The sequence below is a fragment of the Anser anser genome, assembly GCF_964211835.1.
Source record: "Anser anser genome assembly, chromosome: 2".
Taxonomy (NCBI): Eukaryota; Metazoa; Chordata; class Aves; order Anseriformes; family Anatidae; genus Anser; species Anser anser.
The window spans coordinates 30,056,431-30,083,633 of NC_139721.1; the positions used below are offsets into that span (position 1 = coordinate 30,056,431).

The window sequence follows — 27,203 nt, forward strand, 5'->3', positions numbered from 1 at the left end:
TGTTCTTACCAAAGCTATTTTTGTTATTTTTTAAACATCCATTACCTGCTGCAATAAAGACCTTAGTTCCACAGCTCACTGGTGGATAAACACTGAAGGAAACACAAAGAACAGAAAGGCTCATCCAAACTTTTAATGGATTTCAAAATGACATGAGGCAGTTGCCAGTTGGCATCGACACGACAAAGCAACGGCGCTGCATTTCCTCACCCTGTTTCCCCGCGCACCGCCGCTTGCCACACAAAGCTCCGGGCGCACAAAGCCCTTTCCATGCCTGCCTCTTTTGGACCGCTCCCAATGATGACAGATGAGGTTTTTAGCTGCCTGTGCCAGACCTGCGAACTGATGCTGTCCTGAGCCCACGCCGGCAAAAGCTCTTTGCATTATCTGTGTAATTGTTGTGCCATTTACCTCCTGCCCCATGACTTTGAAGAACACCAGGCTGCCTGGCACCTCAGCTGGGTTGCAGACAGTGCCATTTTGCTTTCAGTTTGCCTAAAACTGGTCCTGCTTCCATTATGCAGCGGTTCAGTGCACAACTGAGCCATCTCCTGCCAGGTGCTCGCATAGCAGGAGATGGCCTCATCAGCCAGGCTGGTAGAGGGCACACTGAACTCTCCTGAAATAACAGCACATACTCATATTTCAGAAAGGAGAAAAGATGCTTTGATATTCAAATTGATTTGGGCCACACAGCACTATGAACATTGCCAAGGTATCCCACAGCAGTATGCACAAACGCTCTGTCTACAATAATAAATTAGATGTGCCTAGGAGCACTCCCAGGTGCTGAGGCCAACTGGCATTGAATAGCTTGCATCTATGCTAATAAATTGTCTCATCCTCTAAAACACGGCTGCTGCATGCAAACCACCTACAGGTCTCTAACCATGCCCAGGAATTACTCAGGAAGCTTGCTAGCTGTGGTGGGTCAGGCGCAGGCTCACGGATTGGTCTAATAGTTTTACTAGAATAGATACTTGTAGGCATGCTGGGCACGCACGATTCTGCTAGCATGAGAGCAGCTGAATTTGCCCTCCTCATCAAATAAACCATCTTCAGTATTTCAGTATTTTTCTTTCACACTGATGTGTCCACAGAGTCTCTACAGTGCAACCACTGTGTATGTGGGAAAGGAACATTTATGGATGCCACCAGTGACACTTTGGAACTGTGCTCTCCTCAAGCTGGGTATCACTTCAGAGCTGACAAGAAAATCATCTGTTTTGCAGTCACAATACATTGTTAATCATGGCACAAGCTCCCACCACCACTATATGGGGCATCCAGAGATGGATGCCCCCTCCCTGAAGGCGTTCAAGGCCAAGTTGGATGGGGCTTTGGACAAGCTGATCTAGAGGGAGGTGTCCCTGCCCGTGGCAGGGGGGTTGGAAGTAAGTGATCTTTAAGGTCCAGCCCAAACCACTCTGTGATTCTATACCAATGATTTGCTGGTTGGCATCAGAATGATTTGACACTGGCTTGTAACAGTCACCACCTGCTGGATCCCAGTTGTAATCTGCCTGTGCTGGTGCTGCCTTCTTTGCACAGCTCCACGAAGATACTGCTCTGTGTGCACAAGCTCTTCTGTCAGTACTTGTTATCTGGGGTCTGCAGAGCAAGGGAGTAGCAATGACTGCAAAACATGAAATCAGAGAGATGTTAATAGTGGAAATTCTCCAGTCTTACAACCCGTCTTCCTGAACATTTCCATCCATGATTTTAGCACAATAAGTAGCAGCAATGTTGATGAAATTTGCTAATGCCATGAAGCTGGACAGTATCATAAAATGAGAGGAGGCTTGGATATCCTATTTGAATTACCAGATGAACTTCAGCACCACAGCAGTGGAGATGGAATGAATTTCAATAAAACCAAAAACTATATATTTGAGGAAAACAAAAGTCAAACACATGAAAACAAGGACCTTGTTGTTGACGGAGAGAGAGGCATGTCTTTGCCAACTAACCAAAGAATGACTATGAACCACCTTTGGAGGCAATCATATGAAAAGCAAATGAGATTCTAGGAAGTATTTGCAGTGATGAGACCTTATGAAGAGCCCTGCCTACTGGGCTGGTCGTTCATCATAAGAGTGAGCGCAACAGGTAGCAGAGGGTGGGGAAGGGGCAGTCTGTGTTATGAGAGAGGGCTGGCAGCCCTTCACTTGCTCAAACAAGTGGGGAGGAGTAAATGGGGGATACACTTTTTACTTATAATTGTACCATGGCAGTGGTGTGGGAACACTTCAGAGAAAGGACAGTGTTGGCACAATCCAAGGTTTTGCATGCTACATATAAATACGTTTAGGCTAGGAAAGTGCCCCCTTTTTCTACAGTTGTGCTCTCTGGAACAGCTGTTCAAGGACAGCATAAATGAAGAGATTTTCAGGCAGTGCTCATTAAGTTCAGAAAAAGAATTGTAAGAAGTGATTGCTTGTGAGGGCAGGGACCAGGGCCTGGCAATCTATATATCCAGTGCAGCCCTTTTGCCCTGCAGGGAAGAAACAGCTGTCTGGGCTTATGTACGTCCCAGTCCCCGAGAGCTGGGAGCATGGAGTGTCCAGAGAGGCTGCTGCCTGCATCAGCTGTCTCCACACTCCCTCTGGATGGTCTCCACGTCATGGCCTGCCCCAGCTGCTGCTATCCTCTAGGGATCTTCTTCCAGCTTTCATATCCCTCATTTGCATCTGTATTTGTGTAATTGAGGAGAAATTTTTTAATTTGCTGCCCTTGATTACTGAAGTCAGGTCTGCTAGTGGTAGAAAGGGACAGGAGTGAGGAGACTGCAAATGGGAAAAAACATCTGTCTCAGTGGTCATCTCTCCCCATCGGAAAAGACTGAATATGTCCAGAGGCATAAGTGAAAAACATCATATAACCAGTGAAGCCCTGAGGCTTGTCAGTATGAAGTATCATTAATTGATACAAATTGTTTGTTAAGGAGTGGCTCATTTGTCATGGTTTGCACAGTGCCTTGAATGAAAAAAAAAAATCTCAAAGACAGAATAAAACCATTTGCTCTAGTTGTGGAGGAGTCTCTGGAACAAACTGCACATATGCTTTCTAGCTCTGCTTGATGTCTGCCAGAGCAAGACTTTTATCATTCATTTTCTGGTACTAGTACGGATCTTAAATGAGCAACCATCGCAGTTGGCAGCTGATGCCAGTTCTGGCTGGGAAGGATGCGAGGAGCTCTAGCGATAGTATCAGTGTTGTGTTTATTGAAACTGTCTGAAATGGGTGGCAACACCAGCCTTTGTGGAGCATGGAGGCCTGCGCGGCCCTGCTGAGAAAGGGGGGGAGGACACTGCTGGGGAGCTGGGCCCGTGGTGACAGAGGGGATGGCAGGCAGTGCCACACCGATGAGACACTGGCCCTGCGCCCAGTGAGGACAGCAGGGCATAGCCGGTGACAGCAACAGGCTCAGTCCATGTTCGGGCCCCAGCAGGTGCAGCCCCAAATGAACATCCAGAGCTCAGTTGTCCCACGTGCGGTGCTTTGCCTCTTTTTTCTGAGGGACAAGTCCTGGGCTTAGAACCGGGGAAGTACTTTCTAAGTAAGGAGGAACACAGGACAGAGGCTAGCCTGGCATTTCACTCCCTGCAGTCTGGCTGAAAGCATGAAAGGTTTTGAGGCAGCCGGCTTTGGTCACGGGTGCCTGCTCACAGGGGAGACACCACCAGCCAAGCACCTCTTCCTGCTCCTCAGCGCGAGGCGAGCCCGATGCTGAGGACAGCAAAGTTTTTCATGCACTTCTGCTTCAGCTTCCTCCTTTGACAATCAGACGTGCACCCTGTAGGACTTCAACAACCAGCAATCTTTTATCATTTCTGTGACACACCTGCCATTTTTTTGTACGTGAGTCCTTTGAGTCTGTAACCCAGCTACTTGGCTAGCTAGGCCTAGCATGCTAAGGCCTGTCTCCAGTGTTGGGTTGTCCTTTCTCTCACTTCTTTCTGACAGAAGCAGGCAATTTTACTTTGAAGACCTCTCCAAACACGCAAAAATCTTGAACTTGTGTAAAACTGGAGGTTTAGAAGTTTCTATTGATTGCATTCAGCCATGTAATTTCACTGGATAGAGGCTACTGCTAATCTAAGTTTTGTTATCAATTTAGGGAAGAGCCAGAGCAGGTATTACATGAGAGTCTGTACTATTATTACCAGGCTGAACCAGCAATAAAGTTGCATGCATTTTTCTATAGCCTGAAACTTGCTGCTGCCCCTCTTTACTCTCCCCTTGCTCACTGACACATCTGTGCTGTGTGTACCCACTGAAAGAAAGTCAGGAACAAGAAAAAATTGCCTTTTTTTTGGTGAGGTAGGTGTTTTGCAGAGTAACTGGGACTGTGCAATAAATGAGATTTTCATCATAGATCTGATCTGGACACATACAATACAGTAAAGTGTTTCTCAGATTTGTACTTTGTTGGTTGTAGGAAATCAGTGATAGCATGTCAGGGCTTGATATACACACTTGATCTTCATGTATGGATGAGGTCAAGCTATCATTACTGGTCAGGAGCAATTACTGCTGCAAAGATAAAAGTCATTTCCACCTTCAGAAGCTTTATGTTGTTGTAAATTAAGATATTGGTTTGAATTTAAATTGAACATATCAATAAGAAACGAGCTGATATAAATTGATCCTTATAAGCCAAATACAAATTATTACTGCAGTCATTAATGTAACCAGGAGGAGGAAAATATTACAGCTATGAAACTGTATGTTGTAATTACTGCTGTTATCTCAGTGCTTTATATTCAAAGTTCTCTGTTCTGGACACTATTAATGAATATTGATTGGAGAACAGAAAAAGAACTTCTCAATATTAAAAGCAGTTTAGCTGTATTTAAACCAAGACAGTTCTTTTTTTTTTTTTTTTTTTTTTCTGCCTTGGCTGTATCTTTAGACCCCTATCTAACAGCAGCTGTGATTTATTTTTAGCTTTTTTTCTTTGCATATTTAAAAGAGTGTTTCCGTATGGTGTGAAGCATAAGCTAGTGTAGCAATTAACTGGCAAAGAGACTGAGCTTTACTATTCCGAATAACTCAGAAATCAATTTCTGCTATGAATCAAAGACATCTACACAAAGTGAATAGTACGCCTCTGATAAAGACACGTTTTGTGGATTTGTCCAATCTAGGGACTCAGTGGTGCATACAAGCTGAATTCAAAAGAAGACATCTAGCAATGGGTTTAAATGCCCATAATACCACAATACTAGCTGAAGTGTTGTAGAGTTGTCTTTTTAATTCATATTATATCAATTGAATATTGCAGAAATCAGCAATATCCTTTCAGAAGCACTACACTGTACATGTTTGTAATGAAGCAAGATCCAAAGGCTACATTTGCATCTAAATACAATGATCCATGCAGAAAATATCTGGCTTTTATATATAAATTACAATGCTGCTCTGAATTGTTCTCTTTAAAGAAAAGGAAACTCCATCTTCCAAAAGACAGTGAACAACTGGTTTCATATTGTTTGGATAAGGTACAGTGATCTTACCAAGGCATGTCGAACATAAGGAGTTACAAAACTGTGACTATATAAATGGTTTTTTGCTCTACCATGTTCAACTAGTCAAACAGCCTTCAGTAAATAAATGATGTGAGTACAGAGCAAACTCTTTTTGTGCTGCATTTTAATTAAGAATTAATTAACAAGAACTCATAAAGAAATAATTAACTTCCAGATCTTTGCTTTTCTGTTTCGTTATTCCAAACAAATCTGTGGGGGTTTTGACCTAAAAAACACAAGAAGTCTTCACAACTAGAAAGCACCCTGATCTTATATTTGTGCACATTAAAATTTTAACAATATAAATCGGCCTGGGGTTGTTTTTTTCATACTTACAAAAACCCATAGAATTCTCTGTCTTGTCCAGTTCTTTTTCAGAGACAAGGCAGTTGGGTTTTGACCTCTGTGCTCTCATCAGCAGGGATGGTGAGGAAGGGCTTAGGTTCCCTGTTCTGTTTTGCTCATTTATGCTGGTTTACAAGGCAGGCACTTTAAACTTGTTGAATATCTTAAGGGCAGACTAAGACCACGCTAGGCCTCCTTCAGGCCTTTCCAAAAGGGGCACTCCTTTGCACAGCCAATTAAAAACCAGCAGTGAAACCTGCAGAGATCTGGCCAGACGCACAAATCTGCCGTCTCAGCGCATGGCACTCTGTCTTCCCCATCTCCCTCGCCCTCAGTTATCACTTCAGCTTGGCCCCTCTCCAGGCTGAATCAGGTGTAGCTGGTGGGTACGAGCTCTACCCAGCCAGAGCCCCTCTGCTGCTTCCCAGCTCATAAAGGGACAGAAAACCCATCTTCCTGCAGCACTTACATTGAGGAACTTATCTGGGAGACAGCTCAGAAAATACTGCTTTTTAAGCAATTGCCTAGCACCACAGCAAATCTCTGGCACATGGAATAGACCCTAACTTCTCTTCATGATGCACAGCCACTCCTCCCTCTCCTGTTCCTTCTGAATACGCCTGCATTGCAGTCACTGTTCAGGGAAGCACTGCCAGACTGGGTTAAGCTCACTCAACTCCTGCTAGCTGCTGCTGTAGCAGCAAAAAGCCCTGTTACAAATGCTGCTTCAGCAGATTTGTGCATTGCTCTGCTTTTTTTTTTTTTTTCTTTTTTAATTATCTGGAGTACAGTTAGACAAAACTTTTAAAAGTGAAGGTCCGTGGTCTGGCTGTCTGAAGAGTTGTGCACCCAGGAATTCTAGGAACAAGTCATGTATTTAGATGCATGAATTCAGGCATCTACTTTTTAATAAACAGTTGCCCATTATAACTTTGTGAACTTCTGCTATTGAAAAGATAATTATATTGGGTAATTACATTCCCATGACAAAGATTGTATTTCTGTATATCTGTGCTCATTTTGTCTTGAAATTCAACAATGGTCATCAATCTTCCTCTTTCTTCTCATAATACTCAACAGTTTCCAGTATCCACCTTCAGGGATAAAATGTGTGAATTTGTGCACAACTCTCTCCAAGGACTTTTTCCCTGTTATTATGGCTGTGTTTATCCCAGGCTCTCTAGGGACCTGTTCCCTCTTTTCCTCCCTGCAATGCTTCTGTAACAATGACAGGAATGGGAGAAACCTGAATGAGGGTACTGGGATTTGCTACCCCAAAGCCAGGACAGGTTTTGATCGAGGTTAGACAACCCAGGACCAAAGCCTCTGTGCTCTGGCTGCAGTACAAGTACAGACTTCCCTTATCACACTGGGAGGACTGCTACACAGTCATCCGAATTCTGTGGAGGATCAGGTTCCTGCATACAGCTTTACACCTCTGGCAGATTTATGGCATGCTGAAATACCTCCACCGACACCACACGATACTGCAGCTGTGTCACCGGACGTGCAACAAAACTCCCATCCACAGCACATCGTTGTCCTGACTTGTGTCCATTAATCTTCATAACGTGGGTGTCTGGTAGCAACCCTTGTTGCATGGCACAACTCTCCACTTCTGGTCCTTGGTTCAGATGGCCAGATCAGAGTGGGCTGGGGCTCTCTGGAGAGCAAAAGGAACAGAATTCCTCTGCTCCTCCACCAACCGGAGCCTCCTACACCACATGGGTGGCACTGGTACTAACGCTGCTGTTGCTATGTACCAATGTGTTTGCTAAGGAAATGAAATCTCTGGACTGCTGAAAATGCTTTCATTGTTCATTCATACATGATTAATTGTTTGCATGGTCATCAAATTGCCCTCTGGAGGGTATGATGGGAAAATAAGTCCCAATGATAAAGTACACTGTTAAAATTGTCCTCATGTAGTTTTAATTACTTTGGGTGTTAAGCATAAACTCTACTCCAGTAGACAATTATTCCACATATATTTTATAGTGGGTCTAGATGTACACATAAAATTAATTGATTCAAAATGGAATACACTGTTTTGACAGCCAGCTTTGTTAAGGAGTGTGCTCCTATCATTAAAGAAGGGAATGTAGCTGAAGTAATTTATGAATGACAGCTGGAACATAGAATTGAATGGCAATGTGCTGAGCATGCTAGATACTGAAAATCAAAAAAAAAAAAAAAAATTTGATCATCCCTTTGCGTATAGGTGGTGGCACTTTCAGGAGCTGTTCTTTCATCCTTGAAGGCTCAGACTGAATATGTGAGAAATTAATTACTATGTCAGTACACAATTTCATCTGTGGGACAGCCATACCTTTGCTAATATAATTAGAAAAGCGTATCTTTCAGTATTTCTATCTATGGTGTAGTCTGTGAAGGTGAAAATGGCAGTGAACTACCCCTGAAAAGAAAATAAAAAGAAAAAAGAAAAGCTTCATAACTCAGAGATGCCAAAATACGTGCTCTTGTCAGAGTATACAGGTCCAAAAGCTTACCAAACACTAGAGCATGGCTTCTTCTTGGTGAGGTGCATGTCGGACCCAGGACACTTCTATCTTTGCTGGGTTTTCCATCTTTCAGCCTGGAGAGGAAAAATTGAATGTAGCATCTTCCAGACATCACTCAGGACCTAAGAGTAACCAAGCTGAGTCCGATCAAAGGTCTGTCTATCTAACCCAGTTTCTTCTCTCTAGCTGAGACCAGTAGCAAATGGCAAAGGAAGGGCATGAGAAAAGGACAAGCACGTAGTGCTATTTCTCTGATAGTCTCTCCCAGCTTCCAGTGAGTTGTGGCTCAGAGACTTCCTTAGCTGGAGGTGGTATTTAATAGCCTATTAAATGCACTCTATGGTAGGTACTTAATATGTAGCATGTATTTAATAGCACTCAATAGATTATTCTTCCATTAGTTTATCTGAGTTGCTTTTTTAATCCATGGAAATTTTTAGCATCCAACGTACCCTGTGGCAAGGCATTTCATAGCTTAAACTGGACACTGTGTGAAAAATATTTTATCCGATTAGCCTTAAATTTGCTGCCTGTTAGTTGCATTTTTTTGCCTCTTACTTCTTATATTCAGAGAGACAGAGAACAATCATTCTCTATTCACTTTCTCTGTGTAACTCATGAATCTGTAGATTCCACTGTTTCCCCTCAGATGTTTCTTTCTTTCTTTTCTTTATCTTCCTTTTCTCCCTCTGTACACCTATTTCAGTTCTACCTTCTACTTATTAGGATAGGGAGATCAAAACTGCATACAGCATTCAAACTGTGAATTAATATTCCGTGTACTAATAATTTCCAACTTGTTCTTTATTCACTTCCCTGTGCAATATCTAACATTAAACTTGTTTTTTATCAGTACTATGTGTTGAGCTGATATTTTCAGAGAATTATTTATTTTAAAATCTCATTCCTTTGTGGTTCTACTCAGTCAGAAGCCATCATTGCATATATAAAGTCAGAGCTGTTTTTTCCCGTGTTCATCACTTTGCATTTACCTACATTGAATTTCATCTTCTGTTTTGTTACCTGGCTCACTCAGTTTCATGAATCTGTCTGTATCTATTCAGACTTGGCCTTTTCTTTTCCTACATGAATAACTTAGGTTCATCTCACAGTGCTACCTTGCCCTCAGTTCAGTTATGAATATGTTGAACAGAACAAGCTCTCGTGGGTTCTTTTCAGGGCTCTGTCTCCCTGGGGTGACCTTCCCTTCTGTGAATAAAGACCTTTTGTTCATACCCTTCATTTGTTAACTTTCAAACAGGAATTTATCCAGATGAGAACCAACATTTTAGATACCATAATAGATTTGTTTTTAGGAGCTTTTGGTGAAAGAGTCATTTAAATAGCTTATTAAAGTCTATGTAGAATATGTCAATAGTATGAGATGTTCACATTTGTTGACTCATCACACTCTGGTACATCTTGGAGACCTTCCCAAAAGCAATGTTTACTGTTAACATTTTAGATTTTTGATGCGTCCACTGATTATGTTCTTTAGAAGAGGTTCGATGAATTCACTTTTTTGACCTCTAGTGCAATCTCCCCCAGAGGCCAAGCAGTGCCATCAGCTTGAATTCCCTATAAACAACGAGCAGCGGCAGCTGAGGGCTTTGAGCACACCTCATGGGGTGACAGTATCTTACAGACCCAGGCCCAGGCTGGGATCACAGCGTTCTTCTGCTTCCATCGCTGTGAGAAGGTTTTGGTACTGCAGTTTAGTTACTTTTGGCTCACTGGATTATATCCCAATTCTAGAAAAAGCAGGAACTGCTTTTTGGCTGCTCTCCTTTTATAAGCAAGAGGGAGCCTGGTTCCTGGGAAGGCCCATCCTGTGAGAAAGAACTGTGGATTGTGGTATTACACTTGCTAGATTTACCTCTCCATTTTCATTCATAGATCAACTACTGTACCTTCTTCATCTCCATAACTTTATTTTTTTTTAGACCCAAACTAAACTTTTTAGACTAAAACTTTTTTCAGTCTTTTAGAAACAACCCTCCCCACAGTTCTACTAGCAAGATCTGCATTTCAGAAATGGCGGTGTCTACACGTCTACATTAGCATTTCAGTTCAGATCACAACTCTGCTTTTGAAGTGAGTCTCCTGATCATACTTTACCAGCCATGGTTTCATTTTCATCGTGGAGTGGTCTTGGAGGGCATGAGATGAAGTCCTTTTGGATGTAACAAAAACAGGAGAAACCTGATATACTTCAAACAGAAACAGGCATTCAAACCGTAGGACCAGATTAGAACTGGTCCAGAAACACTCACTGAAAGATGCAAACTTCTGATGCCATTACGTAACTGTATTGCAAACCTTGTAAAACTACAGCTTCCTCAGAGGGTACGGGTGCTGGATCTTCATCACCAACTGCTTTGCTATACAAATCCCTTCACTGTTGGATGTGACTGGCTAATATAAACAGCCTATAGCACATGGACAGGTCAGCAGCAAATGACAAGAATCTGCTGTGCTCAAATGACTGAGAGGAGAAAGGAAAATGGATTAGAAAGAGCCCTTATCTTCTGAGTGCTGAGAAAAACCACAAGCACCGTGTTCTGAAGTGCAAGATTATCAGCTGTCACCCTCCTGCCACCAACCTTGATGAAAGTGCCTGTGCAGACACTACTTCTGTTGCCTCACTGGATAAGTTTGTTTGTGGTTACACCCACCTGTGTTTCTGCTGTGCGAATCATACCAAAAGCACCAAGAGGAAGGAAGACAGAGGTGACGCTGCTCCTTCTAGACTGAGGATTCGAGTAACAGAGATCAGAAAACAATGCTGCAATTAAACTCAACTGAACATTTCTCAAAAGGAGGCATCCAACAAGACCTAGCCCATAAGTCTCAGAACCAAACATATTTAGCTGACAATCAGTTACATTTGCATGAAGAAATTATTGTTATATTCCTCCTCAGCAATCCATTTTTGGTATTACCACTTTAAATTCTTTTGTACCTAAATTCATAAGAGCAAGTCAGAATATTAAGCCTTTCTTGTACAGCTAGGATATTGATTTGCATATAAACATAGCTATTTAGTTCCCTTGCTATTTATTCTCAATTTTAAATGTTTGCAAAATTGCAGCCTGTTTAACCGCATTTTGAAGGAGCTGCAGCTGTGTAATTCAAATACGCAACGTGTTAGAAAAGGGCACCTCTAAAATAGATCAGTAAATTAAAAAAAATATTGGTACATCATCTTCCAAGCTTTTCCCATTCTTCTTAGAAACCCCATGTGCCAAATCCTCAGGTGGGAGGAAAACCACCTCAATTTACACCGGCTGGGAAGCAAAATTGTGGGTGCCTATCCTGAGCTACTGTCAGCCGAACACTTATTTCACATGCAAGCGCCTGCTTTCTTTCTGACTGTGACAGTCAGTGTGGCAATACAGCTTCCTCATACTGAATACAAGTTTGCAGCAGTTGCTCAGAATATATTCAATGTAGACAAGGTTTAACCAAAGTGAATTACCAGTGATAGCGCGCAATGGCTTGCATTTGCACACAGAGATCTGATGAAACCATTAAAAAATGGGAAGTTTGGGTGTCACGTCTGTACTGGTGAGCAGACAACTGTGAAAAGAAAAAAAGCCCATGCTTTTAAAAACACACAGACAAGGTAAAGATCAGCTAGATCAGCTTCCTGGCAACAAAGGCAAACTGTAGTTTTTTGAGGTCACTGACTGGGATGTTTGCTAACCGGGAAGAAATGTGGAGAAAATCTGGTATGTGAGATACACTTTCTTAATGAGTTGCAGTTATATGCAGATATGTATTGATTCCTGCCCAATACCTCAAATAGAGATGAATGAAACAACAACAGCAATAATATTTACACACATCTAGCTGCATATGTATCTGGGAGCAGACTCCTCTATTCTAACCTAAAGCCAGTAATGCCGTGTGACTGGTTGCTGCTTCTCCCAGGCTCTGCATCTGACAGCTGATGGTGTGACTGTACATGCAAAATCCCCCCTGTAACACACAAAACCCCTTTGTCTGATGCCATTCATTCCGGTAACCATTCCTGGTCAGCCAGACAGGTGTCAATCAAAGTAATGCCTCTCAACACAAAGCCAATCTGTCTGTGGTTGCAGGGTTTGAGCCAATTTAATTTAATTTATTAGAGTTGAAAGGAACCTTTGCCTCTGTGACAATGGGTGAGACAGTTTGTAATGATTCTCATTTAATTGATGAATGTAGACTTGGCACTTGACAATTAACCAGACGTGTTAAGACACTGGGGGTGAAATCCCAAAAGGATTTCACAAGCATCTTCATGATGCTGAGGTTTACTTTCCTACAGCAAGTTCGTCTGTAGCCTTTCTCAGCTGGGCAAAGCTGGAGCTGCTCAGCTGTGTCTCACGGACGCAGACATCCACCGTTCAGAGAAATCATCTTTCTGCGCAGGAGGAGGACCCAAGTCTTGTCTCTGCTCTCAGTGTGAAACCCTTTGTGCTCAAAATACACAGCCTCGTGGCCAGTCTATTCCTGTGCAGTCCTGTGCTATGTGGACCTTTTTTCCCTGATACACCTGTGCACAAGTGAGGGACATTTAAAAATGCATTAACCACAAAAAGCTTACAATGAATTAATCATTCTACACAAGACTGTTCTGAAGGAGAAATTTTGCTTTCTGGAAGCACTTTTTTTTCCTACCTATTTTCCTAGCACTGAAAATTAACTTCTTTCTATGTTTTGTCCTTTATGGTTGTCTGATTTACCAGCCCACTTTGATTAACTTTTCTGTATTAATTAACACATTTTCAACCCTTCTAATCACATATTGCTCAAGGGTGGTTATTGTAGAGTCACAGATTTTAAATCCAGGGTGCATCATTGCAGGCGTCTGCATAACTCCCTTCAATTTTACCCTTTACCCTGGGAATTTCCACTGAACGCCTATCTGTTGACTGAATGAAAGCATTTTTAGAGGAATTACAATACTGGTTCAAAGATTTAATGCAAGAGAGAAGCTAACCACATCCTCTCATAAGCTGTTGCACTGGTTGAGGTCTAGATTTTATTTTTAGCTTGAACGTACCCAGCCCCAGCTTCTACCCACAATCTTTAGGACTTTGTTTTCTGAACCATGTCATTTACAGACTGTGACAGACCGCTTCAGAATCTCCTCATTTACAGGCTAATTAGATTTTTCTGCAGATGTTTTTATCTTTCTCACCAAAAGGAAAACCCTGGAGAACAGCTTTTGTCCTCATGCTTGTGCCTCTACTTCATAGCAGAGTCTCCTGATTTGCACTGAAGCTGCTCCTCACCAGCACAGTCCCCTCCTCATCAGGACAAAATGTCTCGAGGGCCATCAGACCATCGCTGCCCTCTCCCCTGGCTGTTCTGATGATTGCCCAACCAGCACCAGTACCAGCATTGGTTGCTGATTCCATTTTCCATAGCCTTTCTGAAGTGCAGCCTCCAGATCTGGATGCTATTCAAGTAATGGGTCTGACACTGCAATATTTCTTCTTGGTGATTTCCTGCTTCTCCAAGCCTCCCATCAGTCCTCTGACCCAACATGTCCCACAGGGAGCTCATGGTCACCCATCACCTAGGAGGCCACCTAAATCCTTTGCACAATCCCTGATCTCCCCATCAGTCCCCATCTTAGGCAAGCCACAGTCACTCAGATGTTTCTATTTTTATTTTTCTTTACTGAAAGATAATTTGTCTTTTTTTTTTTTTTATCATGTTAATCCAAGGGTTTATACTCCAATAGGAATTGTTCTGAGAGCTCCTCCATGCAATATGTGTAAGTTTATTTAGCGTGTTTATGCCTGCTCTGTCCCCTGGTGTCTGCTCTGTACAGAAGTGTTTTAATATTGTTTTTAAAAGTGATGTTCAAATTTGTTCTGACGTACTTCAGATTTGCTTTACCTCCTTTCCTCCCTTTCGCTACACATCCTTCTGTCTGCAGCCTACGTTTTCTGCCTGCCAGCTAAAAGGAGATTTCAGAATTTTAAAAATAGCTATTTAAAAGCAACAAACCAAGGCTGAAATGAAATACAGCAGGGAAGAGCTGTTCTGGGGAAACTCAGTAAGTTAGAATACGCCAGGGCTTTCCTGCAGGGTTTTAATGGCGACTGCATGTAGCTGCAGAGACCTAAACCTACACATTAGCTGAACCATCACTGCGAGAGGTCTGTCTTTCATGTGAATGTAGCTAATTGCAGATTTACATTGTGAAGAGTAATTCCAGAATTAAATGAATTCAAACTAGTTTTAATATGTATCCTTCTGTTTCCATGAACTCTTACTCTCCCTTCCTGAGAGTTTACAGGCTAAGTCCGGATTTAGATGTCTCTGAACAAACAAACTCAACTAATTTTTCTCCATGGTATTTAATGAAAAAGAAAATGCCACGAGGCCTTTCCCTTTGGAAATAATCAGCTGCGAAAAGATTAGTGAAGATAGATTTATGTTCAGACTGTCCCCTGCAGTGAGGTTAGGGGGTTAGGGGGTACATTCATCATATACATCAGGATTAACTCAGTTTCTGTTGTAGTACTGCAGTTCCTTTAAAATGTATAGCCACTGACCTACTTTTCAGGTGGCTTGGTGAAAGTCACTCCAAATCCTTCTGGCATTTCAGCGCCATAAAATTGTGATGTTTTGCTGGAATAGAGCATCTTTCTGAAACAGCAAATAATACAAAGGTAAGTCACACAGCTGAATTTGGAATCTTACCGTTGGGAAAACAATTCTCGTTTCTGTAACAGGAGCACACAAACAGCGAGCCCCTACTAAAATGCCCTTCAGGAATTTGTCTCCAAGGGCAGGCTCTGTCCCCGGAGATCTCATCATCTTTGATGCCTTTGTTCTTCTGCTCTTCTCTTTTTTGTAAGAAAGTTACCAGTAGATTTTCTTCTAGCTTTTATTTCACCCTTATTTTTAATTCAAACAAAATAGTAGCGTTACTAAAAACAGGCTTATGTTTATGTAGAATTGTGCCAGCTGCACACTACCCAGCACTGTCTGTCTCAGTAATTCTTGATGCTGAGATAACACCAGCTTTCTCCACAGTCCTCACACACCACTAGCGCTGTCTCTGCATAAAATCTCTAGGAATATTGACCAGCCTGGGAGTGAGGTGGTGAGAGCCCAGGACTGGTGTGTCCTGCTCCTTCTGCTGCTGTTTGCACTCGTATATCTGGAGTGGGACACATGGTAAATTAAAGCTGCCCAGTGTGGTATGGACACACAACACTGGCATCCTGAAAAAAAAGATGAAAGGATGGCCACGTGATAACAGCAGACAGAAAAGCTTGAGCTTACAGGGAGCAAATCCTTAATCACTATCTTAAACACAAGTAAGACTTCTCATAAATTAAAACCTACGAGGTTATTATCTTAGGTTCTTTAAAGATTTGCTTCTGATTTCACAGTATCAGCCCCAGTGTAAAGTGGAACAACAATTTTGGTAGTGACATTACAAACTCCTGAAGTATGTTATTTTATAGCAGGAGCTCTGGCTGATGCTCTATCTGCTGTATCACTAGCACTACAATGGTAAAACGATCTGCTGCACTGCTTTAGCCATTTCGAGGATCTGGCGGGGTTATTAGAGAGCATGTTTCTGCTTTCCAGCCCCGGCTGTACAAGACTGCCCTAGAAAAGAGGGCATGTACATCACTCCCAGGCATCTCGAAATCCACATTGATTTGTCTTGCCCAGTAATTACACTGGTATTTCTGTGGTGGGGTTATACTGTATAGCCAGAGGGGAAGGCAAGAAAAAGGAACTGGTGAAAGAAAAAAGGACAAAGTCAGCAAATTAACTGTTCTGCTGAAGGATATGTGGTATATTGCATATTGTTTCTTCAGAACTTTTTTTCTACAGAACAATATTGCATATAGTCTCTTTCAGAACTGGTCACCAGGTCAAGGAACTGATAGCAATATTTAAAGTAGTCTGTGTTTTTATAAGAAATGCTGGAGGATAACTAATATAAACATTATGATAGTTCAAAAAGTGATGTGCACAGCACAGTGCAGGCTGACGGAGTGTGTCCACCAGAGGAGTGGTGCTAGGCAGATGAGACAAATGAACAACCACAGCAGATGCTATCCAGTTCACCTGGTTTTATGAGCAGCGAGAATTTTCCCTCTGCTACCCTGCCATGTACATTGGAGGCAGGGAGACCAGCTCTCACTGGTGCTGAAAAACCCACCTGACATAATGCAGAAGTGCCAAAGGGGACAACGCAAGAGGAGGCATCAAGGTTGCAAAAGCAGGAGCCAACTAGGCAGCCTGAAGTTTATAACAACTGGAAGAAAAGCATCTGAAAATGTCAAAAAAGAGTTTGTATCCCAGGAAACAGAAGGTTTGTGTCCAGCGGGACAACTGACCCCTGTAACAGGTCCCTCGGAAGCGAGCTAGCGCTTGCAATGAAGACATTAATTTGGCTTGTTTTCTTTTATACTTGTCTTGTTAAAAAAAAAAAAAAAAAGGAACAGACACTTCTGTGAGTGAATGTTGCAGAGTGATATAGGGTAGTGGCTGCCAGGAGTTTAAAGAGCCTTCAGAAAATTGAGGATTAAATGTCTTTCCTAACATTAACACTGTACTAAATCAAAAGCTTTATTCCCTCTGAATTTGAAATAGGTGTAGCTATATAACTAAGCAGATATCCTTTGAGACAGAAAGGCCTTTTTATCAAAACGGAAATATTTCCTGAGTTTGCCTGAGGCATGTTTCTTTCCATAAGATTTGAAAAGGTGGGAAAAGAAAGTGGAAAAATCTTTCATCTAACTTATTTTAAAACACACATATTACATTTTTGCATTTCAGATAATGTCTTGCTTTAATTTTATTCTGTCTGTAATTTTTCTCTGTGTAATGGATTTTGTTTGCCCCTCATTTTAAACACATCCCTGTCTTGGGGCACCTGAAGTACACATTTAGCTCAAAATTAATTTCTGCAGTTTTAATTAATTATGATGGCTGTATTAAAACTGAACTTCAAGGTTATTTGTAAAATCCTTTTTTCTTACTTGTAAGATACCAACAGAGAGGGGAGATATACATAGCCGTATAAATCATTCTCAAGGTTGAAAATAGATTTATTAATTTGCTTTCAGGTCTTCCAGGCTTCTCTTCTGATTGCGTGACAACCCAAATACCATGGTAGAAGCCTGAAACAAAAACTATTACAGAAGTAAAAGTTAGAAGTCCGTGTGGGGGCTGGACCTCCAGGTACACCAGGATGGGGTCACTTACCCACCCGTGGGCTGCTCCTTTGAAGATGCTGGGGCCCTGTGGTCATTTGTGCCACCTGTAACCCTCGTGATAGCACTTCTCACTGCACAGAAAGCCACAAGCCCGTCCTTCAGCTGCTGCATTTAGCATGCCCTTTTACTCTGATCCTTTAATTTGACCTCCAGCTTGCTGGTGAAGGAGGTTAGAAAGGTCAACTGCTTTAGGCTGTAATCCTTCAAACCTCTTCTTCAATGCAGCCAGCTGTGAAAAGAATCCGCAACGTGGAGCATTTGTTATTCAAACTGAGCATTCAGCCCGGATCCTTCCACCCCTGGACCTGAGCCCTGCCAGGCTGGAGACCCTCACCCAGACCACAAATCCACCCAAGGCTGGGGAGGCAGGACCCGTATTTCTGCTGGGGGTGGGAACGGGCAGCAGTGTCTCATCCGCTATATGCTGATCCTAGCGCAGGATAATTTGCACCTTGAGAAATGTAATTCACCTCCTGCATCACCACAGCTGCTTCCCTGGACCATGACTTTAGCACTTTCCAGGCAGAGCTTTCCTGCTCTCTGCATTTTTCTGGTGTTTTGTGAGTAATAATTAATCACTCTTAGCCTAAGGCAAAGAAATTTTTCTAGCCTTCACAAGATTCAACTTTCTACCTAAATGTGTGACAGAATGGCAATAGTACTATTTTTCCTTTCAATAGTCTTTCTCTCTCTCTCTCTCTTTTTTTTGGCAAAAAAAAAGCTACTTTTGAGCATTAATGGCCACAATGTGTTCAGGTTCATTACACTTGGCAGGTGGGCTATTAATTGAAATGTGCACTAGTGAATTCAGAAAATCTTTTTTTACTCAATTCCTCAGGCAGGTTTTGATTTGTTTCCAAATGCTCTCTCTTCGTTCTGGCTAGACATTTGTAATGGGCTCTGCTATGGTAATGGCTTGGATTTCTTGATGTTTCTTTTTTCAGTGTGTTTTTAATGGTTACTTCAGCTTCTTTACACATGATGCAGTGCAACTTTGTTCATATTGCTCCTTGATTCTCAAAAGCCAGCAATATGTCTTGAACTTTGCTGCAGCAAACTGCAATTGTGTAGTTATCACATTTTCAGTACAGAGACAGGGAGCTCAGATAGACTAAGCAATTTGTAGATTCAAGCACGATGCTTGTAACTGCCATTAGAAGTCCGCCTGCCTTCCTAGTAATTAGATTCAGATGGGGTTTGGTCAAGCTCACTTGCTATACTGCTTCTCATAGAAAATGAACACTATGAGTGTTCTTGAGTGGTAGTTTAAAAAATATTCATGGAGCATTATATCACAGCAGTCTTCAAGATTTTATTTAAGGTAGGTATTAAAAAAAAAAAAAGGAAAGTAGTTTGTGTAGTTTGTATATATAGATTGCCATTTTTAATATTAACAATGAGTTTTCTGACTGAATAATTTATATACAGATTTCTAATACTTATGGAAAAAAAATGGTATTGATGAAATTTTCTAAACCAAAATATTTTCTCAGTCAGTTACAGCCATTAGTTTTAATTTGTTAGTTTTGTTCTCTTTCCCAACCATCATCTACAATCGATGTTGGAGATGTATCATTAATGTAACTTTTCCAGTCCTCTATCATCATACTGAATGTCTGATACACAGAAGTCAGGTTAAGGGAGCAAACATTTTCCTTTGTCCCAGACAGGCTATCCCCAATGCTAAAAAAAAATAAAGCCATAAAACCAACAATATTTTCCAGTAATGAATCAGGATAAGAAGAGTAACGAATTGCTCCTGAGTAGCAATACCGAAGCACTGTCAGCTGAAATGCTGTCACGGACACCTGCTCACTCCCTCTGAAAATAAACTGCTGGATTGTGTCACCAGAATTGATGAGCCCAAAACTCTAATGTCTCATGACAATAGGATTCCTGGGTGGAAACCTGTTTGTGGAAAACTGCTGGGCATATGTGCAGTGGACCTCGCTCTGATCTCTTGTAGTTGTGCTGCTGAAGAGTAATTACAGTGGAGTCAGGGCAGCGAGGCACTCAAAGCTCAGCAAAGTGGGTCCATATTCACAGCCAGGCTTTCGGAGCTCACCTGCAGTGGGCAGGCTGATCGTTTGCTAAGTCTGATCTCGGGTCCAGGTGCTATGGGGCTAGAGACAGCAGCTACTTTGTTCTTCTCCTTGTGTAACCACTGAAGAGAAGCAAACTGCATGTGGAAGTGGGCTTCCCCATTGCTGGCGTCATGAGGAATTACTTTGTCAGTTTAATGAATTCCTCTCCTTTGGAGAAAACCTTGGCCCAGTGCTTTTGTAAGAAAATTGCTCGCTTGCCCACAAGGACCCAGCATTAACCAGGATGAAGAACTAACAATGATCGCCTCAGATAAATCGGCCACGCCAGGGGCCGTTTCTTTGACAGAGCTATTTTACACGCCTCAACCATAATGTGATTTGTCATTGATTTCAGAGATGCAGTAGTCACTCAGGCTCTCACAGGGTTTTTTGGACTGTAAGAAACTTCTATTAGACTGTTTAATGTCCTCTTGCCAGTGGCAGTTTCTTACTGATGTGCTCCTTGAATGGAAGCAATGCTTTCCTACCAACCCCCATACCTCTTTAGAGTCCTCTTCCTATCCACAGTGTCTCGGTTTCCAGAGGTGCTTGTATCCTCAGGTCCTTTTGCCCCTTAAAGAACTAGAACTGCTCAGGCCTTTTGAAAACCAGCAATGTACAGACAGAGGGGTAGTTGTTATCTTTGGGGGCAGGTCAGGGCAATCACATAATACGCTCTGTTAAGTAATGACAAAGTCCGCGTTAGATGGAGTGGGTGGATGAGAGGCTGGAAGTGAGGCAGGATGGGGATGAAGAAAAAAACACACATCAGCCCATTCAACATGGTTGTCAATGTGGAAGGAGAGTGTGGAGGATGAGCCTCTCCCCAGTCTCAAAGCATATAGTTCATGCTATATCACACAAAGTGGCTTGGGTGAGGGATACTAGAAGGGCTCATTTTAACAGCACTTCTCTTCATTAGTCACCCAGAGGAAATTTACATTTGTGTAGTTTGGTGTTGCATCCTTGTTATAATGGGTTTGCTTATACTATATACAAATGGTAATTAGGGGATATCTCAATGCGTCTTCAAAAGATATTTCACTTTCCCCAAACCACAGAGCCCTGCAGGCTGAGAACTCAGTTTTCCCCAATTACTTATTAAAACTCTTTTAATGAGTATTTCTACATGAATAAGAGATGTGGAATTAAGACTATGCTATATATTACATAAAATAGAAATTAATTTAGGGACTGCAGCCAACTGCAGAGCTGCCTGCTCTGGCAGAGTTTGCACATTTTTGGGTTAACATGTAAATTGCCCTCTAATGCTGCACTTATGAGCACCTAAGCACATCTGAAGGCTTGCTCTTGCCATAGTGGGAAAGTTTTGTTCCTTCTCCTTTTCCTTCTCCTCTAAGCCAGACCTCCTCCCAGCCACAGAGACCCGACCTCCTTGGTTGCAGTGGCTCTGGAGCTTGTTTGACTTGCCTGTGAGCTGATTCAATGCACAGACCCAGCAGAAAACTGTGCACCTGTTTCTTCCTGGGTCACGTTTCCACTTGGTTAGTGAATGGCATTAAGTGAAGGAATTCAGACATCAGAGCCGAAAAAAGAGAAATGATGGGATTGTATGGCTGGGAACAGGGCCTCCTTGTCCTGGCAGAGGTGCACTGCTGGCTTAGTGTGCTCCATCCCATGAAACTGAAACCGAACTGATCCGGCTGGAAATAACTTCTCCATCCATCTCACTTACAAAGAGTTGCACTGGCGCAACATGGGTCAGTGGAGAGCTGAGCAAGGGACTGAACGGGCTGCTCCAGCCCAGGAAGGTGGTGAAGGCAGCGCACGTCCAGCTGCACCTTGCTGCTGCTCTCTGTCAAAATGTTACAAGCCAAGAGCTGTGACCTCCATCAGCTCCCACACCTTTGCTTATTGTGTTAACCTGCAGCCCTTCACAGCTGACTACTACCAACTGCAGCCTTTTGGGCTAACGGTTAAATCGGGTACTCGATTTTTCTGGTATTTTTAATGTGCAAAAAATCAACAGAAGTGATCGAGAAGAGTGGGTCACTGATATGCACGTACATTATTCACATATTATTCAGATATAATTGTGAAGTAGTGTAACATAGGTTGCAATGCAAGCTTTCAGCTGCCCTTCCTCTCCTGCTCCCTTATGCTATTTTTCACATTCCTTTGTTGCATTTTGGCTTAAGCTAAACTGTAAGGCCCTTGTGGTGGGGACCACGTCATTTACGTATCAGCACAAGGCCTCACATAATGGAGCTCTAACAGTGATCGGGGCCTTTGGGAACGCCTGTCACAGAAATGACAAGAGGGAATAGTTTCACTCTTGCGGAGTGTAGAATTAATCGTGTCTAAGAGTGCTTGATTTTTGCCAGCCTTTTTGAAGGACTTCATCTTTTCCTCTTGCCTGTGCAGTCCCTTTTCCCCCATCTCTGCCAGCCATCCATTGCCTTCACACACATGGGGACACTCATTCTGTTTTGACTCCACAGCTGGTCTTTCCCATTTGTCAAGAGACCACAGGTTACCTCCTTTCCTTCATTCTCTGCATCTCTCCTTTCCTTGCTGATCTTTTCCTGTGTGCCGAATAGGGTTGCAAATAAAGGTTAGTTAATGAGCAAACTCCACTTTCCTCGATTATTGTTTGAAAGAGAAGCATATAGTAACTGTTTTATTCCTAAATACAGGGAAAGATAAATTAAACCAAATTTGGATTTGAAGGACAAAGGGGAGAGAGGAGGTGGGCGAGAAGAAAGGCAGAGGCAAAGGAGAGCTGCCCTTAGACTTGATGATCTTTGTAGGTCCCTTCCAACTGAGCTATTCTATTCTATTCTATTCTATTCTATTCTATTCTATTCTATTCTGTTTTCCTTAGGAACCATCGTCTGCTTTGTTTGCATTTGAACAGGAGCATAGGTTAAGACGAGAATAAAAATTATTATGGTAATACCCCTTTTTATACTGTACGTAGCGACTCTTGTCCAACAGCTAGTATATGGTTTTGATTTAGCTTATGTTTAGCTTATAAAGGTTAGCTTATATTTTAGAAGGAACTAATTAAATTTAAACAAAAGAAGTATCTGGAGGACTGGCAATATCCACATCAGGTTAAGAGAGTTGTAATGTTTCTACTGGTTTCAGTGTACCGGCATGTTTTGTGTATCCCTTGTGAATGCTTGAGGGAAATTGCTTTCTGCTGATGACATCAAACTGGGCCAAAAGATGTAGCTGAAGGGGGGCAGCTGCTAGAACATTGGTTCCCAGTCTTTCTGGACCTATACACTAGTCTCCAACATTTCCTACAAATCACAATGCGATTTCACACTTTAAACTGAAAACACTGTGAAGGCACTAAGTGTCAATGATGACCTACCAGGACTTTATGGGACACCCGTGATCCTTGTGTAGAGTTGGGGAACCACTGGTGCAGAATGAGGAAGGACAGAGGTAGAAAAATGGATTTGATGAAGTGGCTGACTCCAGATGTGCAAATTTTCATTGACTAGGATGACAAGAAACCAACACAATTGGCTAGGAAAGAGTTAAAGTCATTCTGATAGCTGGGTTCATTGCAGAGTCACCGCGTGGGAAGTGGATGCAGATGCGAGGGGTGTCACAAAGCGTGCTTGTTACCAACAGATTTGATGGGAACTCTGTGCGAAAAGGACAGGCAACGGAAATCAGGCAACAACGTCAAAGAAAACCATCATTAGGTCAGCTACAACGTGTTGGGTAGTACAGTGGCATGTGAGGAACAGAGAAGAAAAACAACACCAGATTGATAAAATGACAATAACCAGCTGGATATTACATGAGCTGACAGACTATGTGATAGAATAGTATGCATTTTGTGGTGGGGGCCACATGGATAAACTGGGCTGTGCTCTTCAAGCATGGATGATGTTGTCTTGTGAGGACAGGAGCTGTTGGACAAACAGCATAAAGAAGGCTCAGGAAAAAAAAAAAAAGGAAAAAAAGAAAAAAAAAAAGAAAAAGCAATTTAGATGCTGATGGCCATGCTGTATTTATATTGTTGGGTTTTTTTGTTGTTGTTTTTTCAAAAAGAGCAAACCAAACCCACCAAACAGAAACCACCTTCCTTCACAGGTAAGTCCTTGTTTGGCAAGCATCAAATGCAGATGCAGGCTCAGACCTTGAGCCAGCCGCATGTCACATATGTATTACTGCAGAATGGAATAGGGGATTTGAACTTGTTCTCGGGAAGTAAGAAACTCGCTGGGTGTTAGGTCAGTCCCGCATGTGGGTGGAAACGTATAGTAATTGTGCAATTTCCCTAAAAATTCCCCCGAGATCTAAGTTAAAGCATTCTGCCTTTGCAGCCTTTCCTGCCGTTGCTCTCAGAGCGCCCTGCACTCGGTCCTTGCACTTCTCTGCACGGTGAAAAACGCGGCGATCCCTTCCACTTCAATACCTGCTTCCAACACTAACCCCCCCCCCCCCAGGACATACCCGGAGGTCCTTTTTGTCCTAACACCTGTCCTTACCAGCCACGCTCGCGGAGCGGAAAAGCAAAATAATCGTCATCATAATAAAAAATATAATAATAATAATAATAAATAAGAACACAATTCCTCCTCTCCCTCCCTTCCAGGCTACCCACCGCGGGGACATGCGCACTCTCCGCGGGCCGCGCTCCGGCCCCCCCCCGACCCTCCCGGCGGGCGGAGGAGGAGGAGGAGGAGGAGGAGGAGGAGGGAGGGGAGAGCACCACGCCGCAACTTGCTGCTGCTCCTCCTCCGTCGCCGCTGCCCGGCCCCTGCGGGCAGCGCTCCGCGGGCTGCAGGCGGCATCCGCGGGGCCGGCGCCTCCCGGTGAGTCGGGGCTGCGGGGGGCTGCGGGGAGGTGCGGGGGGCTCGGGGAGGCTGCCCCCCTCCCCTGTCCGGGCTCGGCGGCCATTTGGGGGCGAGTTCCCGCAGGATGCGGCCCCGCGGCTGCGGGCACGGCGTTGTGCGGGTGCCCGGCCGCCGGGATGCGCGGCGCTTGCGGGCTTCGCTCGGCTGGGTTTTGGGTCGGGTGACAGAGCCCTCCGGCTCCGCTCCTCCGCTTGGGAACTCTGGAAACACAGGAGGAGGCGCCCGGGGTAAAGCTGGGGCCGCTTTTGGAGGTGCTAGGGGCAAAAGGAGCTCGCTGCCGAAAGTTGGGCTGCCCCGGTGCGCCATGCGCTAATGGCCCCAATTAGCTGAACAGAGCGCCGCAGTGATTCCGAGGTGCCCGAACTATAACGCTCCGAGTGATAGAGCTCCTTAACCTTTCTTTCTAATCTGCCCCGCCGAGATTTGGGTTTAAGCAGAGTCATATATCATCTGTGGTGCTGAATGCTTGAGTTGATTGCGTTTGTAAAAGGAGCGGGCTTTGAAATAATACCAAGCCATTAGGCAACAAACGCAGGGAAAGAGTGACAGTGAGAGAGAGCAGAGAGAAAATTCTGGCAGAAGAGATTTTTCCCCTTCCTGCCAGACAGGCTCGATTAACTTTTATCCAGAGTTCTCATTTTATTAAATGAAACTTCAAAAAATAAGCGTGCTGTGTGAAACCAGAAGCAAGTCTTACTTCGTCCTGTTGAAAGTCTGTGTTGCAGGTAAATTATGATTGGAGTCACGTCTATTAAGAGAATTTGCAAAAACAAGCTCTGCTTAAGATACCTAGTATGTAAATGGAAGTACTTTGTTATTGTGTTTGTTTCCTTTAGATGATACAGAAGCAGAAACTGCAGGGTTTCAGATTTTACATCTTTAAAAATGTTACCCTGATAAACATTCCTGTGTGTGAGGGGTACAGCTTCGTTATAGCAAAAGTGCCTCCCCTTACTGGAAAAGTGATTTATTCAGCTGTGAGCTTATTTAACAAGGGCCAAATTCTGCAGCCTGTAGCGCATCTCATGTGAGGGGTCAGAGGTTTTTGCTCTTGTCCAAAAAAAAAAAAAAAAAAAAAGCAAGTACAATATGCATGGCATCTTGCAGGCCTGAAGTACAAGAGCAGTTCTATCTTTAACCGGTATTTCAACACAGAATTTTATTAACATAAAATCAATATTCAGGTCAGCAATGAGGATCTGCAACTTTTGAATGAGAAGCTGATCTGAAGGCAGCACGTTGCTTATATGAGTGGAGGTTGTGGGATGTGACACTCAATGAGCTCATCTATCTCTTATTAAGTTCCTTTTATGAAATGTCACTTAATGAGGAACAAAGGAGGTAATCTATTGCATTTTAAGGCACAGCACTCCTCAAAAACCTCATTGCCAGGCACTTGAATCTGCCTTTAGATCATGTATTGTATGCAAATGACTACTACTACTAGATAACTTACTCTCTAAACCTATCCTACTATTAAAGTTATATTGATCAGAAAACAGCAACTGGACTTCAAGTCCTAAATAAGAAATGGTTGATAATCTAGAAGTTATTTATATTTTAAGAAGCACTATGCTGAGGAATTCACAAGAAATGCATTGAGTTTTCCTTTCTGGCTGTGCAGTGGCATTTAGTTAACGAACACTTTCCTGGGGCAGTGCTGACTTCATTGACAGACAAAGGAGTTAAATCCATTTATCAGCTCATTAATGCTGATGGTGAAGTGCTGGAGAGTTCAGTGGCCACAACAGGACACACATAGTCCTTCTCCTTCCAGTGGGGATAGAGGTGGAAAACGCAGGGGTTTTTCACAGTAGTTCCAGCGCTGTATCATTTGTAACTGCAAAATACAATGCAAGAATAAGAGTAATGGACCAAGTAGACTGGAAGACATTGTTTAACGTTTAATTGAAACAATAAATCATTCAAAACAGCATGATGCTGCAGCAATGCCGCTGCTTCCGGGTGTTTTGAACCCAGCAGGTGTTGTGACCCGGGTGGGAGCAGTTTGCTGTGGTGCCGGTAGCTCGGCCCCAGGACCCCTCTGCCCAGCTGCGGCTCTGCTGGGATAACCCCCTTGCAAATTGGGGTGTTTGCAATCTAAGGATACAGGAGCTGTCTTAGTGCTATCCATTGCAGCCTGTATATTGTATATAACAATGCCACAAACGTCTGTTCTGGTGAGGAAGGAGGTTCGGGACGGCTTCTTCCTCAGGCAAAACGCACGTTTCTAAGCATTCGTATCATCAGATATGGCTTACGCTGACTAAAACATGGAAAGGGCAAGCAGCACACACTCATTTCTGTAGTACTGCTGGTAGTAAACTCTAGACTTTGAATCCACTGCGTGTTCGTGAGGACTTGTGGAGGCCCTGTAGAAACCTGCTGCATGCGGCAGGAAGCTTAAGCCTGAAGGCTTAAGTCTGAAGGTTCAGGTGCAAATTTACTGAAGGGATTTGAGACCCACTTAGTTGCTGTTCCCCCATCTCCATCCTGGTATCTCTCATGCTCTGAATTGGTGTGCTCCGGGGCTTCCCTGCAGGTCTCTCAGGGCACGTGCCACGTACTGCTTGCCTGGTCCCTGGGTGAGGAAGCCCTGTGTGCCGGGCAGGCAGCGCTGTGTTGTGCA

The 27,203-nt window shown here is 43.1% G+C and overlaps 1 protein-coding gene and 1 long non-coding RNA gene across 8 annotated transcripts in view; one reads left to right on the forward strand and one right to left on the reverse strand.

The window, feature by feature from the left end:
- Positions 1-12,526: 12,526 nt before the first annotated feature.
- LOC310894752 lies at positions 12,527-18,144 on the reverse strand. Of its 3 annotated transcripts, XR_014580138.1 has the most exons (5): positions 17,981-18,073; positions 17,636-17,875; positions 17,410-17,562; positions 14,956-15,049; positions 12,527-12,938 (listed from the first exon to the last, which is right to left on the reverse strand). It is a non-coding gene; the product is annotated as an uncharacterized lncRNA (long non-coding RNA). The 3 variants fall into 3 exon arrangements; XR_014580139.1 differs by lacking the exons at positions 12,527-12,938; positions 14,956-15,049; positions 17,981-18,073 and adding an exon at positions 18,098-18,144 and having other exon boundaries at positions 16,121-17,562; XR_014580140.1 differs by lacking the exons at positions 12,527-12,938; positions 14,956-15,049 and having other exon boundaries at positions 16,121-17,562.
- Positions 18,145-24,389: 6,245 nt separating this feature from the next.
- Positions 24,390-27,203, forward strand: part of PAG1 (phosphoprotein membrane anchor with glycosphingolipid microdomains 1) — a 110,348-nt gene continuing 107,534 nt past the window's right edge. For 2 of the 5 annotated variants that reach the window (XM_083825231.1, XM_083825235.1), the window contains exon 1: positions 24,390-24,532. The gene's annotated coding sequence lies outside the window, so the exon portion shown is untranslated. The remainder of the gene's footprint in view (positions 24,533-27,203) is intronic. The other 3 variants (XM_083825232.1, XM_083825236.1, XM_083825233.1) reach the window with 2 other exon arrangements.